This window comes from Pleurodeles waltl, chromosome 5 (genome assembly GCF_031143425.1).
Source record: "Pleurodeles waltl isolate 20211129_DDA chromosome 5, aPleWal1.hap1.20221129, whole genome shotgun sequence".
NCBI classification, from domain to species: Eukaryota; Metazoa; Chordata; class Amphibia; order Caudata; family Salamandridae; genus Pleurodeles; species Pleurodeles waltl.
In genome coordinates, this window is record NC_090444.1 from 1,758,800,986 (window position 1) to 1,758,817,052 (window position 16,067).

The window sequence follows — 16,067 nt, forward strand, 5'->3', positions numbered from 1 at the left end:
ACCAAGAGAAAGCGGGTGGTAGGAAAGTATGAATTAGAATGGGCTCACCTTATTGAAATAGATGGTGTAACACAGCTTGTTCCACTGCAGCATCAGTCTTGTCAGTGTCTGCTGAATCATGCTGCCGCTTTGCAGATATGCTAAATCGGCACACCAGCATTGCAGTGGATGTGTATAAGGCTCTTGTACAATGGGCCTTAACGCTGCACGTCAAGGGTTTTCCTGCTTTAACGTGGCAGAACTGAATGGCGGTTGCAATCCACCTTGCAATTTTTCACTTGGAAGATGGAAATCCCTTTCTTAAATTGCCAAATGCTACAAATAACTGGTCTGTTTTTTTAAATTGCTTTGTTTTTTGTAAATAGAACTTAATGCACCTTTTAATGTCCAAAGTATGGAGAGATTTTTCCTTCATTCTTTGAGGGTTTGGAAAAAAATGTCTTTAAAACAATGGTCTCATTAAGATGAAAATCCAAAGTTATTTTAGGTATGAATTTAGGGTTAGTTCTTAAAACAACACTGTCTTTCTTGAATAGAATAAAAGGCTCTTTTATTGTAAATGCTTGCAGCTCACCAACTCTTATAGCTGAAGTAAGTGCTAGAAGTAATGTCTTCTTCCAAGTGAGCAATTTTAAGTCTGCTTTGTGGACTGGTTTAAATGGGGCTTTTGTTAACTAGCTTAGCATGATAGTGAGATGCCAAGCAAAAGGAGATTCCTTCACAGGAGGGAAAACTGAGAAAAGCCCCTTGAGAAACTGTTTGATGATCCTTGCTGACCAAAGTGAAGGTGACTTGTCAGATCTCCTAAAGCGAGATATTGCCACTAGATGGACGTTTATGGAAGAATGTGCAAGGATACTTTTTGCTAAGTGTAAGAGATATGGCAAAATCTGTTCAGGGGTTGAAGAAAAAGGGAGTAAACCTTTTTGTTGGCACCAAACACAGAAACGTTTCCACTTTAGCTTATATGTCTTGTTGGTAGAGTCCGTTCTTGCTTTAGCAAGGATTTCTCTACAATCTGTGGGAATTCCTAGATTCTCGAATTCATGGAACTGAGGAGTCAGGCCAACAAATGCAGAGAAGTTGGATTGGGGTGGAGTATCTGGCCCTTGTTCATTGTTATTAACGTCAAGCTGGGTGTTAGTTGGATGTGTGGTTGTTCTGAAAGTAGAAGCTCTGTATACCAGAACTGTCTGGGCCATTTTGGAGCAATTAGGATGCGTTGGCATGGTTCCCTGTTCATTTTCCTGAGTATTCTCAGGAGTAATGGAATGGGGGTGGGGGAGCGTATACAAATATTTTTGACCGTCTTCCCCCACAACCCTTTCTGGTGACGCCAGCTTGTGTAATACTGGCATCTTCGGTTGTTCCTGGTCATAAATAGGTCTAGATGTGGTTTGCCCCAGCGGGTGAAGATGTCTTGCAGAAATTGATGGTCGAGTTCCCAAATGTGGCAATTGGAAGTAAACCTGCTTAATATCTCTGCCAACACACTGGATGCCCCTGGCAAATGCTCTGCTCTCAGTGATACCTAGTTCTGTATAGCCCACTTCCAAATTTCTTGTGTCTGTTGTGGCAGGGCTGTCGATCTTGTTCCTCCTTCCTTGTTTATGTAGTGCATGCCAGTGGTGTTGTCCGTCCGGATCAGTACGGATGATCCTGCAACTCTGGATAGGAGCAAGAAGAGAGCTAGAGCTATGGCCTTTAGTTCCAGACGATCTATGTGCATCTTCTTTTTGGAGGTGGACCATTTCCCGTTGACAGAGAGATCCTGGAAATGAGCCCCCCATCCCTTCAGGGACGCATCTGTTGTGATGACAAAGTGTGCTTCCTGTGATAGAAATGTTTATCCCCTTGCTATATTTTCTTTCAGAGCCCACCATTGCATGGAGGAGACCATTACTGGGGTAATTTGAATTATAATGGTGAACGATCCCTGAACGTATGTCCACTGGTTGTCTAATTCTTCCTCTAATGGATGCATGTGCAGTCTGCAATTTGGGATCAGGGGGATACAAGAGGATAGCATTCTCAAGAGCAACTTTTACAGTCAAACTGAAACTGACTTTCTTTTGGTGAGCTTTTGAGCTAATTGTCGAATGTTCTGTTGTTCCAGAGAGACAAATGCTTTGTCTGTTTTGGTATCTAGGATTGCTCCTAGGAAAGTTAAGCCTTGTCTTAGGATTGAGAGAGGACTTATGCATGTTCATTGTGAGACCTGGTTTCTTGAATAAGGAGAGGCTTAGTTTCATATCCACTGTGGTTTGTTGGGATGTTGTAGCCTTTATTAACCATTCGTCAAAGTATGGGAATACTTGCACTCCTCCTGTCTCAGGTGAGCTGCCACAGGGGCCCAAAACTGGTAAATATACGTGGAGCTGACTTTCATCCAAAAGGGAGAACCTTGAACTGATAGTGAGTGCCGGTTACCTGGAATCGTAAGTACTGTTGATGTTTGGGATGAATGGGAACATGGAAGTATGTGTCCTGGAGGTCAAGAGCGGTCATATGGTACCCATGATAGAGAAGATGTAAAATGTTCTGTAAGGTGACCATCCAAAATGACTGCTTTTTCAAACACTTGTTTAGTTTCTGAAGATCTAAGATCAGGAGCCAGTCTCCTGACATTTTCCTGATGAGAAAGAAACAGAAGTAGAAATCGATTCCCTTCTGAGACTTGGGGATCTTCTCCATGGTCCCCTTTTTTAACATAAGAGAAACTTCCATCAGTAGTTGTTTTAGATGAGGAGGGGGTGCTGTTTGGGTGGGACATTTGGTGGTTTGTTGATGAATTCAAAGGTATGTCCCCAATCTATAACGTCCAGGACCCATTTGTCCATTGTTATATGGGACAAATGGTGGAGGAAGAGGGAAATTCAACCCCCAAGATGTTCTGTCTGTCTGTACGGGGTAGCCAGCACTGGTGTAAGCCCACTGTTTTCTTGCAGTTTCTCACCCTCTGGTGGTCTGCTTGCCTCTTGCTGGCTGTTTGTGTGCTGCCGAAGGTGGCTGCCTGTACTGTTGCATATATTGCAAACGATATTGCCCATGGTAAGGCAGATATTGCTGCCTATAGGATTGGAATCCTCCTCAATAGGAAATGGAACTTCTGGCCCTAGCTCATCGAAAGTGCTGCCTCTTGATTTGTAATGTTCCCAAGGATCTGGCAGTATTTGTGTCAGTCTTAATAGCTGGGACAGCGTCACCTATATGTTTGCTGAACAATGCTTCCCCATCGTAAGGCATGTCTAAGATTTTACTCTGGACTTCTGGTCTGAAGGATGTTGCTTTCAGTCAGGCTTGCATTCTGAACACAGCTGGTCCCGCTAACTGCCGAAATCTGGTTGAGGAGATATCAATAGCACAGTCTATTCTAACCGCAGAGGCTCATTCTCCCTCCTGGAGAATCTTTTTGTTGTCTTCTTTAGATTCTTCTGGCAGAAGGTCTATAAATTGAGACATATCTGACCACATCTGCCTGTCGAATCTTACTGGGAATTTACTGCTCGCATGGTGAGAGCTGCCATGCTAGAATTTTTTTTTCCAGTGTTGTTAAGTCAGCGCCCATTTCTATCCGGTGGTGTAGTGATAGGTGTGGAAGGATACTTTGAGCGCCTTTGAGCTGCCTGACTGATAACCTAGTCTAGCTTGGGGTGACCCACTAGACAGGCTGATGCATCATCTGATGCCTTACATTTTTTGTCCAACCTGGGAATGACTGCCAAAACAGTGGCTGGATTCTTCATTGTGCAAATGCCCTCTTAGCAGATTAAGGGGGTCATTACAACATTGGCGGTAAAAGCCGCTTACCGCCGTGCAGAAGTCCGCCAACACACCGCCACGGCCGCAGAAATCCACCACAGCTATTATGACCCACATCTCAGAATCCGACAAAATTCAGACACCCACACAAGTCCGCCGCACCAAAGGTCAGTGATAAACTGGCGAAAACAAAACCTCCACCGTCACGCCAACAGAAACACGCCCATGCTATCACGACCCACGAATCCACGCGGCGGTCTTTCAACCGCGGTATTCCATTGACGGTACACACCGCCGCGCTCAAAATACACACACATCTCCAAAACACCGCCACATTGGACAATTCCAAATACACACACCTGATACACATACAAACACCACTCCCACACAATCAATACTATATAAAACACACACCCACATCACCCACAAACCCCTACGACCAAATATTTTGACGAAGGCCAGGGAGACTGCACAGCATAGACAATGCCACCACACAGAGGCACACAACACCATCACCCACACTACATCCACGCACAAAACACCACACACCACTACACATCACCACACTCATCACCACATACACCACCCCACACATCACCTACACCACCCCATGGCACGGCAAAGACACCCCAGGTTCTCGGAGGAGGAGCTCAGGGTCATGGTGGAGGAAATCGTACGGGTAGAGCCACAGCTATTTGGAGCACAGGTGCAGCACACCTCCATAGCTAGGAAGATGGAGCTATGGCGAAGAATAGTCAACAGGGTCAACGCAGTGGGACAAGACCCAAGAAATCGGGAGGACATCAGGAAGAGGTGGAACGACCTACGGGGGAAGGTGCGTTCCGTGGTCTCCAGGCACAACATCGCGGTACAGCAGACTGGCGGCGGACCTCCACCTCCTCCCCCACAACTAACAACATGGGAGGAGCAGATCTTGACCATTATGCATCCTGAGGGCCTCAGAGGAGTCGGTGGAGGAATGGACTCTGGTAAGTCAAATCTTAACTATCATATCCCCCACCCTACCTGCATGCTATCACAGACCCCTAACCTCACCCCCTCCCCATCACTCCAACTCCTCACTAATGTACTAATAACACAAACCACCCATCGAAACACCAAGCCCTGCATGACACAACAAAGCATGGACACCCCTCACTAAAGCATGCCCACTGCACATACCCATTACACCCCGCCAACCATCATCACACAAGCCCCCACACAGGAATGCTAGCACCGGGGTACACGCTCACCCACCCATTGCACACCATGACACACACACATGCAATAATCATGCTTTTACACCCCTGCAGGACCACTACCCAACGTCACCAGACAGGAGGGTCCAGACATCTCTACCCCACCCACAGAAGAGGCCCACAGTGATGACAGCAGCTCTGGCCAACTGGATCCAGATGACCAGCCCGGACCATCGTGGGCCTCAGGACAGTCGGTTCCCCTCACACAGGCACAGCCCACCACAGACCTTCCACCCCTCTGGTAAGACCAGCACAGCACCCACCCAGAGGGGCCCATACCTCCGTCCCCAGGACACGTCAATCAGCTGTGTGTCCACCACTACAGGGAACCCAGGATAACCCACTACCCCAACAACAACAGGGACCTGGGGGCAGTGGCAGTGGGCACACGGTCCAGGGGACGGAGGCACAGGAACACAGGGGAACTGGGAGGGCTGCTGTGCGACAGGGGGCAGACAGGCCAAGGGAACCCACTCTCCACGAGGCCCTCTCCTCCATCATGGGAGCATACCACCACTCCCAGGAGACGATGGCTATGGTCCTGGCCAAGTTTCAGGAGACCCAGCGCCTGCAGGAGGAACAGTATTTGGGCTTCAGGGAGGAACTCAGAACCATCAGCTCCGCCCTGGGCACCATCGTAGGGGTGCTGAAGGAGATACTTAACACCAGGAGGGACACCGTGGCACTCCAAGGGGCCCCTGACACTAGCATGGACGATGAACTGCCCACCACCTCTGCCGGCGCTAGTGGACAGGAGGCACCGCCACAGGACCACCACACCAGCACCCATCCCCTGCAGACGGAGAACCACCCCGCAAGCGGTCCCTGAGATCCAGGAACAGGACAGAGCACAATGGCAAGACCCCCGCCAAGAAATAAGACCACCCTGATTGTCATCCCACTGTCCCACTTTGTAACCCTGTCCATATTGGAACTGCCCCAGCTCCACTTCCTATGCCCATATGGGCAGTGCACCTGTGAGACTAATAGACTGGACTCTGCCATGGACATTCCTCCACCTTCACCCCTCACCATTTTACCACCCCCCTCCAATATTTAGCACTTCAATAAACACCCTTGAACCACAAAACAATCTGGAGTCAGTCTGTGATTTTGAAAATGTGTATTACCAATGACAGTGACAAAATCCGTTCTCAAATGTAATGTCAACATACCTATGTCACACATCACAAGTCCATGAGGAATGTAAGCAGATGACACACGTTGGTAACCACACCTGTGAAACCGTAATGGAAATGTACAACTCAGTTACCATATACTGCTTGAAATTGACAGACAGGATAGAGTTAGAAGTGTGAAAGTACTTGTAGTAGGCAGGAATGTGTTCTCACCTGTGTGTCACTGGAAATATTGCTGGATAACTGAGTCCCTGTTGTCAATATCTTCTTCCTCTGCTTCCTCCTCATCACTGTCCACAGGCTCCACAGCTGCCACAACACTGTCATCTGGACCATCCTTGTGCAGAAAAGGCACCTGGCGTCGCAAAGCCAGATTGTGAAGCATACAGCAGGCGATGATGATCTGGCACACCTTCCTTGGTGAGTAGAATAGGGAACCACCTGTCATATGGAGGCACCTGAACCTGGCCTTCAGGAGGCCGAAGGTGCGTTCGATCACCCTCCTAGTCTGCCCATGGGCCTCATTGTAGCGTTCCTCTACCCTGGTCCTGGGATTCCTCACTGGGGTCAGTAGCCATGACAGGTTGGGGTAACCAGAGTCCCCTAATAGTGGGATGGCAGATAACTGACATCAGGTCAGGCTCCAACTGGGTACACAGTTCCTGGATTGTGGCACGGTCAAACCTGTAGGTGATGATTAAATGTCGCTCCTCCATTGTCAACAGGTCCACCAGCGGTCGGTACACCGGAGGATTCCGCCATCTCCTCACATGTCCCAGCTGACGGTGCCTAGGAAGGACAACAGCGACCACAGAGTCAAACAACTCAGAGGTATGTACCCACAGTGTACACAGAACATTAAACAAAATCCAAAAAGTTGTCTGTATGTGTGTTGAGTCCAGGCCTAGGTATGTGTGACGCAGTTGAAAATGAAGCCATGAGGGCCCCTGAAATGGCGGCTGCCTTACCTCTAAACTGGAACAATGGGATGTGAAGTAACTGCGCTGGCGTTGTACACCGTCGCGGTAGGCGGTCGAAGGCCGTGGCGCAATGCTGCATTGGTTAACATTGGACCCTATGGGTCCCATGAGCCAATGAGGAAGTGCGCCGGCGGTGATGATACGCACCGCCGCGGACGTGACCGCCGTGGACGTGACCACCATTTTCTATCTGTTCAATCACTCGATACCTGATCTTCGACAGGAGAGGACCTACACTGCAAGTGCTGCTGTGACCTCGGTCTGGAAGAGACAATGGCTCGTGTGTCTGCACAGGAGTTGGAGAAGCTCGTGGACGGGGTCCTCCCCTAGTACACGCTACTCTACGGTCCTCCAGACCAACAGGTGAGTACACAGGGAGCATGTTGTATGGGCTATGCCTGTGTGGAGAGGGCTGGTTGTAAGTAGGAAGGGGGCAGAGTTCTGCGTGCATGAAGGACTATGAATGCATGTGCCACATGGCAAGATGAGGGATGTGGGCCACTCACTTCGACGGTGCAGTTGCTAATGACTTCTCTTCTTCCCCTGTACATGTCATGTAGGTCAGCGCCCACCAGATGAAGGATATTTGGCGTGCCATCGCCAAGGACGTCCGGACCCTAGGGGTCCACCAGAGATGGAGCACCCACTGCCGGAAAAGATGGGAGGACATTCGCCGCTGGAGCAAGAAGACGGCGGAGGCTCAGCTGGGGATGGCCTCCCAACGTGGGAGGGGTGCCCCGTCGAACCATGACCCCCCTGATGTTCCGGATCCTGGCGGTGGCCTACCCGGAGTTTGACGGGCGCCTGAGGGCATCACAGCAGCCACAAGGGGGTGAGTACAAGATCATTCTGCGGACTTTGCGCGCAGTGAAGGTGTCTGGGTGGGGGAGGAGGGCTGTGGGTTTCCCTAGGCCAGGGCGAGTTCCATAGGCTAGGCCCCTCCGTAATGCAGGCCATGTGGCACTCCACCCCACCTCTGTAGAGTGCCAAGTACAGGTATACATGCCCCTGTGTCATCTATGTGTGCTGATGTCCACCATAGCCATGTAGGCCATATCCCAGGAACTGCATCTGTAGAGCCCAACAGCGCGGCGTAGTGCAGGGGGCTGCTGTGTCTGTATTGTCCGCCAACGGTAGCGGTAAGCCATGCACTCAACCTGTCTTTCTTCTGTCCCCCCCCCCCTTTTTGTGGTCTCCCTGTTCTTGTGTGCATCAGCATCATCAGGCGGAGGTACAGTGGCACCGGAGCACGAGGGAGCTGCATCCCACATGGCCATGGAGGGCCACACCACGGACTCAGAATACACCAGTGGGACGGAGGGCGAGGGGAGCTTCACGGCGGGGACAGGATCAGCAACCAGCGACACGGACTCGTCCTCCGATGGGAGCTCCCTTGTGGTGGTGGCAAAATCTGTGCCCCCCACTTCTACAGGTACATCTGCCACCCCCCCTACCAGCACCACCCTGCCAGAAGCCCCTCAGCCTTCACCCTGTGCCCGCTCACCCAGGAGGGTGGGCATCACCTTCGCCCCAGGCACCTCAGCCCCTGCCCCTGTCATCTCTGCTGCCCTCAGTGAGGAGGCCATTGACCTCCTCAGGTCCCTCACTGTTGGGCAGTCTACCATTTTGAATGCCATCCAGGGTGTAGAAAGGGAATTGCAACACACAAATGCATTCCTGGAGGGCATTCATTCTGGTCAGGCTGCCCTTCATCGAACCCTGCAATCTCTGGCCTCAGCACTGATGGCAGCCATTGTCCCTGTGTCTAGCCTCCCCCTCCAACTTCCTCCACCCAGACCCAATCCCCTGTACCTCAGCCTATCCCAAGCACACCATCAGACCAGCCTGCACACACATCAACACACAATGGAAGCTCAGGCAAACATAAGCACCATACATCCCACAGGCACTCACACAAGCATCACACACATACAGACATAGCAACATCCACTGCCTCCACTGTGTCCCCCTCGTCGACGTCTCCCTCCTCCCTCCCAGTGTCGTCTACACTCTCACCTGCATGCACTACCACTACAGCCACTAGGTCCCGCACCAGCACACCCACCACCACACCCTGCTCACGTGCACTCACCACCCCCACTACCATTTACATGTCTCCTGTGTCCTCTCCCAGTGTGTCTGTGACGCCCCCTCCCAAAGTACACAAACGCAGGCACACACCCACCCAACAGCCATCCACCTCACGACAACCTCCAGCGCATGCACCTGCATCCAAAGCCACAAAAGTTACACCTCCTACAACCACCTCCTCTTCCCCCACTCCCAGACCCACTCCAGCTACCCGTCCCAGTGTTCCTAAGAAACTTTTCCTGAGCAACCTTGACCTCTTTCCCACCACCCCCCCTCCAATTCATAGGTTCCGTACTAGCACCTCAGCCAAAAAATCGCCGGTACCAGTGGTGCCTGTTAGAGGTATGTGGAGTGCACCGGGCACCAGGGCAGCCAGTGTGACACGGAGCCACAGCACAGCCAGTCCCCCGCCTGTGAAGCACCAGAAGTTGGACAGTGCCCGGCGGGAGAGGGGGAAGACTCCAGCAGGCAAAGCCGCTCACAAGGGTCCCGGGGGGGTGTCCACTCAGCTGTGACTCCTCCCAAGGTGGTGAAGGGGCAGAAGAAATCGCCAAAGTCTGGGAAGAGCAGCACGGCGGAGAAGAGCGCCATCATCCCCGCTGCCCAGGAGGCCACCGCCAGCCCCATCGTCACTGGCCAGGAGGCCACCGCCAGAGTCAGTGCCCAGGAGGGCAGCCCGATCATCAGTGGCCAGGAGGCCACCGCCAGAGTCAGTGCCCAGGAGGGCAGCCTGATCGTCACTGGCCAGTAGGCCACCGCCAGAGTCAGTGCCCAGGAGGGCCCCGGCACCCACAGCCGCGCTGGGCAATGAAGGACCTCCATGGCAAGCACCGCTTAACAGGGCACAGACCGCCATGGCAAGCACCGCTGAACAGGACAAGCACCGCTGAACAGGGCACAGACCGCCATGGCAAGCACCGCTGAACAGGCCAAGCACCGCTCAACAGGGCGCAGACCGCCATGGCAAGCACCGCTGAACAGGACAAGCACCGCTGAACAGGGCACAGACCGCCATGGCAAGCACCGCTGAACAGGACAAGCACGGCTGAACAGGCCAAGAACCGCTTAACAGGGCACAGACCGCCATGGCAAGCACCGCTGAACAGGACAAGCACCGCTGAACAGGGCACAGACCGCCATGGCAAGCACCGCTGAACAGGAAAAGCACCGCTGAACAGGGCACAGACCGCCATGACAAGCACCGCTGAACAGGACAAGCACCGCTGAACAGGACAAGCACCGCTGATCAGGGCACAGACCGCCATGGCAAGCACCGCTGAACAGGCCAAGCATCGCTTAACAGGGCACACACCGCCATGGCAAGCACCGCTGAACAGGGCAAGCACCGCCAACTCAAGCACCGCTAGCCCATGTGCGGCAGGGGCAGTGACGGAACTGGGACCGTCACGGGGAGAGTGGTGCACTCTGGGCACCAGTCCCCCTCCAGAACCAGTGGAGAACAGCATCCACTCCGTCTGTCCTGCACAGGATGAAGCACTCTGGGCACCAGTCCCCCTCCAGAACCAGTTGAGAACAGCATCCACTCATTCTGTCCTACACAGGATGAAGCACTCTGGGCACCAGTCCCCCTCCAGAACCAGAGGAGAACAGCATCCACTCCTTCTGTCCTGCACAGGATGAAGCACTCTGGGCATCAGTCCCCCTCCAGAACCAGTTGAGAACAGCATCCACTCCTTCTGTCCTGCACAGGATGAAGCATTCTGGGCACCAGTCCCCCTCCAGAACCAGTGGAGACTGTTATCCACTTGAGAGACTGTGGCTTTGCACTCCCCAGGATGTAACAGTGGGCAAACCACCCACTGTGAAGACTTGAGAGACTGTGGCTTTGCACTCCCCAGGATTGAACAGTGGGCAAACCACCCACTGTGGAGACTTGAGAGACTGTGGCGTTGCACTCCCCAGGATATGGCAGTGGGCAAACCACCCACTGTAGAGACTTGAGAGACTGTGGCTTTGCACTCCCCAGGATTGAACAGTGGGCAAACCACCCACTGTAGAGACTTGAGAGACTGGCTTTGCACTCCCCAGGATATGGCAGTGGGCAAACCACCCACTGTAGAGACTTAAGAGACTGTGGCTTTGCACTCCCCAGGATGTAACAGTGGGCAAACCACCCACTGTAGAGACTTCAGAGACTGTGGCTTTGCACTCCCCAGGATGTAACAGTGGGCAAACCACCCACTGTAGAGACTTGAGAGACTGTGGCTTTGCACTCCCCAGGATACATCAATGGGCATGGAGCCCCCTCGTGGATCTGGCGTCGTGCAGTCATCCGGCTGAGGTGCCCCCCCTTCCCTTCCCCCTGAGGTGCCTGTTGTATTTCTATCTGATGCCCCGGCAGTGTTCTCTCCGTTTTGATCAGGTATCTGATGTGGGCCTCGCCCATGCATTTTGGGCCCAGTGGTCCACGGACATTGAATGGTGCATTACCTGCACTACTAATCGTGATGTGTATTTTGTTGAATGTGTATATTTATCTGTATATATTTGGTTACTGTATTTTGATATATTACAATGGTTGCACTCATTTCCTTTTGTCTTTGCATTCTTCCGGGGGGGTTGGGGGTTGTTACTGTAATGTTTGAATATGCATTGGTGTGAGTGCTGTAGTGGGTGAGGGTCGGGTGGGGGTGGGGGTGTTGCGTGTGTGTTTCCCTGACTTTTGCCTCCCCTCCCCTATGTCGTAGGTGCAGTACTCACCGTTGTCTTTGGCGCCGACGTTGATGATGGTCGTACAGGAGCAGGAAGACTATCGCAGGGAGTATTTGGAGTTCCGGATCCATGGTGTCCTGATTCCTCGTGGAGTGTGTAGAGGTGAGCGTTTTCCCTTTGAAATGGCTGTTTCCACCGTGTTTTTATCCACGGTGAATCCGCCCCGGAAAAGGTGGCGGATTGGTAGGTTGTGATACTGTGGGCGGTACTTTGTCTTCTGCCTGTCTGTTGGCGGTGACCGCCGCGCTGTTTGTCTGCACCGCCGTGGTGGTCGGAGTGTTAAAGTGGCTGTCTTTGTTGGCGGTTTCCGCCACGGTCATAATTCCCATTTTTTTACCGCCGGCCTGTTTGCGGTCTTACCGCCGCTTTAACACCGTCCGCCAGGGTTGTAATGACCACCTAAATATATTAAGGGAATCACCTTTACAGACTTCTTCATGGGCTTCTTAAAGTTTTAAAGGGAGCAATCCACCTATTTGGTGGTTAAATGTGGTTGGAAGCATTTCACTGCTCATTCCATGATTTTATGAAAACCCTCTATGTCATCTGGTGGCGAGTCTACTGGAGGTGGAACAGGCAGAGATGGTGTGTGAATTACCATCCCACTAAGTAGTGGTTGAGGCATGATCCCTTATCCCTCCTTCCTCTTGATCTCCTTCTGAATTGTCAGGGTCATCAGCTGGCGGATCAACAAATGGTAGGATTAATGAGAGAGGTACTGATAGGTGTAGTGTGCACGGACGACTCAGTGTTGTTTGTGGAAGTGGAAACCTCATAGGCGTTTGTAGGTGTGACGCAGGAGCAGAGGCTGCGGGTTCTGGGAAATGTCTGTAATTATCCCAGAGCATGTCCTGCAGGTTGGACATTAGCTCTTGTGGCATCTGAACTGTTTGCTCCTGGTGACCTTGTGGAGAACAGACATGGTATTGTTCTTGTGTCTGCTCACTGTTAGAAATGGGATCTTTGGTTGGCAGTCAGGTTACCCCTTGTCCAAGCAAGGACCCTCACTCTAGTCAGGGTAAAGGAGAATCGCCCTCAGCTAACCCCGCTCACCCACTTGGTAGCTTGGCACGAGCAGGCAGGCTTAACTTCAGAGTGTAACTCCAGGTGTAAAGTATTTGTACCAACACACACAGTAACTCAGTGAAAACACTACAAAATGACACAACACAGGTTTAGAAAAATAAGAAATATTTATCTAAACAAAACAAGACCAAAACAACAAAAATCCACCATACACAAGTCAAGTTAGGAATTAAAATGCAAAAAGAATCTTAAGTCCTTGAGAAAACAGTAAAAACACTGTTAGCATTGAAAAGTGCCTGGGTAGCGTAAAAATACCACGCATGGGCGAGTGTGTGTCGGAAAAGGCTAGTGATGCGTTGATTTCTCACCCGCAAGTGAGACTGTGCGTCGTTCTCCTACTCCGGTCGGGTCGATGTGCGTAATTTTTTCTCTCCGCAGGAAAGCGATGTGTCAATCCAGGCAAGCACTCGGGTCCAGGCAGACTTTGCATTGTTTTTCCGCGCCCAGCGATGTTTGCGTCGAAAATCCTGCTGCACGGTATTAGCAAAACCACGCGATGTGGGTTGCAACGTTATCAGCCTCCGGCAGCGGGTGTTGCACGTCATTTCTCCAGATGTGTGCGTCGATCTTCAAGCCGCGATGAAGGTGGAGCGTCGATTTCAGCCGCGAAGCTGGCGGTGCGTCATTTCTCAGCCGCGTCTCGGAAGGTGCATCAAAATTTTCCCTGCACTGCAGTCTGTGCGGGGATTTTCAGTCTTCGTCTGCCAGCTTCACCTTCCAAGGCCCCAGGAACTGGATAGGGCACCACTTGGCAGGGCAGGAGTCTCAGCAGAGAGTCCAGGTGCTGGCAGGAGAAGTCTTTGATGGCCCTGAGACTTCAATAACAGGAGGCAAGCTCAGGACAAGCCCTTGTAGATTTCTTCACAAGCAGGAATGCATAACAAAGTCCAGTCTTCGTCCCCTTGCACAGGCAGAAGCAGCAACTGCAGGATAGCTCCACAAAGCACAGTCACAGGCAGGACAGCACTTCTCCTCAGCTCCTCAGCTCTTCTCCAGGCAGAGGTTCCTCTTGATATCCAGAAGTGATCTAATCTTTCAGGGGGTTGGATGCTCTTCTTATACCCATTTTGGCCTTTGAAGTAGGCTTACTTCAAAGGAAAGTCTCTCTTGTTTGTGAGATCCTGCCTTGCCCAGGCCAGGCCCCAGACACACACCAGGAGGTTGGAGACTGCATTGTGTGAGGGCAGGCACAGCCCTTTCAGGTGTAAGTGACCACTCCTCACCTCCCTCCTAGCACAGATGGCTCATCAGGATATGCAGGCTACACCCCAGCTCCCTTTGTGTCACTGTCTAGAGAGAGGTGCAAACAGCCCAACTGCCAAACTGACCCAGACAGGGAATCCACAACCAGGCAGAGTTACAGAATGGTTTAAGAAAGAAAATGCCCACTTTCTAAAAGTGGCATTTTCAAACACACAATCTCAAAACCAACCTTACTAACAGATGTATTTTGAAATTGTGAGCTCAAACCCCAAACTCCACATGTCTATCTGCTCCCAAAGGGAATCTACACTTTAATCATTTTTAAAGGCAGCCCCCATGTTAACCTATGAGAGTAATAGGCCTTACAACAGTGAAAAATGAATTTGGCAGTATGTCACTGTCAGGACATGTAAAACACATTAGTATATGTCCTACCTTAAACATACACTGCCCCTGCCCACGGGACTACATAGGGCCTACCTTAGGGGTGTCTTACATGTAATAAAAGGGAAGGTTTAGGCCTGTGGAGTGGGTACACTTGCCAAGTCGAATTGGCAGTTTAAAACTGCACACACAGACATTGCAGTGGCAGGTCTGAGACATGATTACAGGGCTACTCGTGTGGGTGGCACAACCAGTGCTGCAGGCCCACTAGTAGCATTTGATTTACAGGCCCTGGCACTTCTAGTGCACTTTACTAGGGACTTACTAGTAAATCAGATATGCCACTCATGGATAAACCAATCAACAATACAATTTACACAGAGAGCTTATGCACTTTAGCACTGGTTAGCAGTGGTAAAGTGCTCAGAGTTCAAAAGCCAACAAAAACAGGTCAGAAAAAATAGGAGGCAGGAGGCAAAAAGATTGGAGATGACACTGCAGAAGGAAAAAAGTCCAACACTCACCTACATATGGTTTCGCCTTGATAGTAATGGTCATCATCTTGATATCTGACATGACATTCTGAAGAATTATGAGCCACTCCAAAGAGGCCTTCATCATTTGACTCCTCATCTAGCAAATGAGCCGGTGGGAATGGAGAAATTTTGCTTGGAGACGTGTTGACAGGAAGAATTACCTTAATTGGCGATGTCCCAGCTAGTGACAAGATGGAAGTAGGCATTAAAGGTGTTTGTTGACAGTGAATCTGCTGGTTTCATAGGTTTTCAGCACTTCCAGGCATTTTTGCTGAAGAAACTGTCATCGATGAGGGTCTCGTTGATGATGGAGTCGTCAACGTTGTTCCTGTCAACAAGACTCCCGTCAATGGTTTTGTCAACCAGGCTACCATCCACAGAATGTTCAGTGATGGTGCTGTCGTTGTCAGTATGTTTGTCAATGAGTCAGTTGACGAAGGTGGTTTCATCGACGTTGAGGTTGTCGGCGATCATTTAGATGGCTGCTTTAACGTCCGAGAGACAGGGGCCTTCTTGGTTGACAGTGCCGTCAACAGTAACTTGCAGGAGATTATGGATGTCGACACTATCAGAGATGATGAAACTATCATTGGCGATGCCGCTGTAGTAAATGTCAACAGCATGGTGATGGATGTCGACGTAATCGCTGTCAATAATGAAGACATTTTCAATTTTGTTATGGAAACAGTTTCTTTTGACAAAGGAAGCAATTTTGACTTTTTCCTCAGAGAGACTTCCTTAATAGAAGGTATTTTAGGTTCTAAAGGAACCTTAAACTAATCTTTTATTTTCTTAGGCAAAATCTCCTCAGATTTTTTTTTACTTTGTTGACGGAGAGATTTGTTTAAGGGCCTTTCCGGCTTGTTCTGAAGGCTTGACTTCCTGTGACCTGTC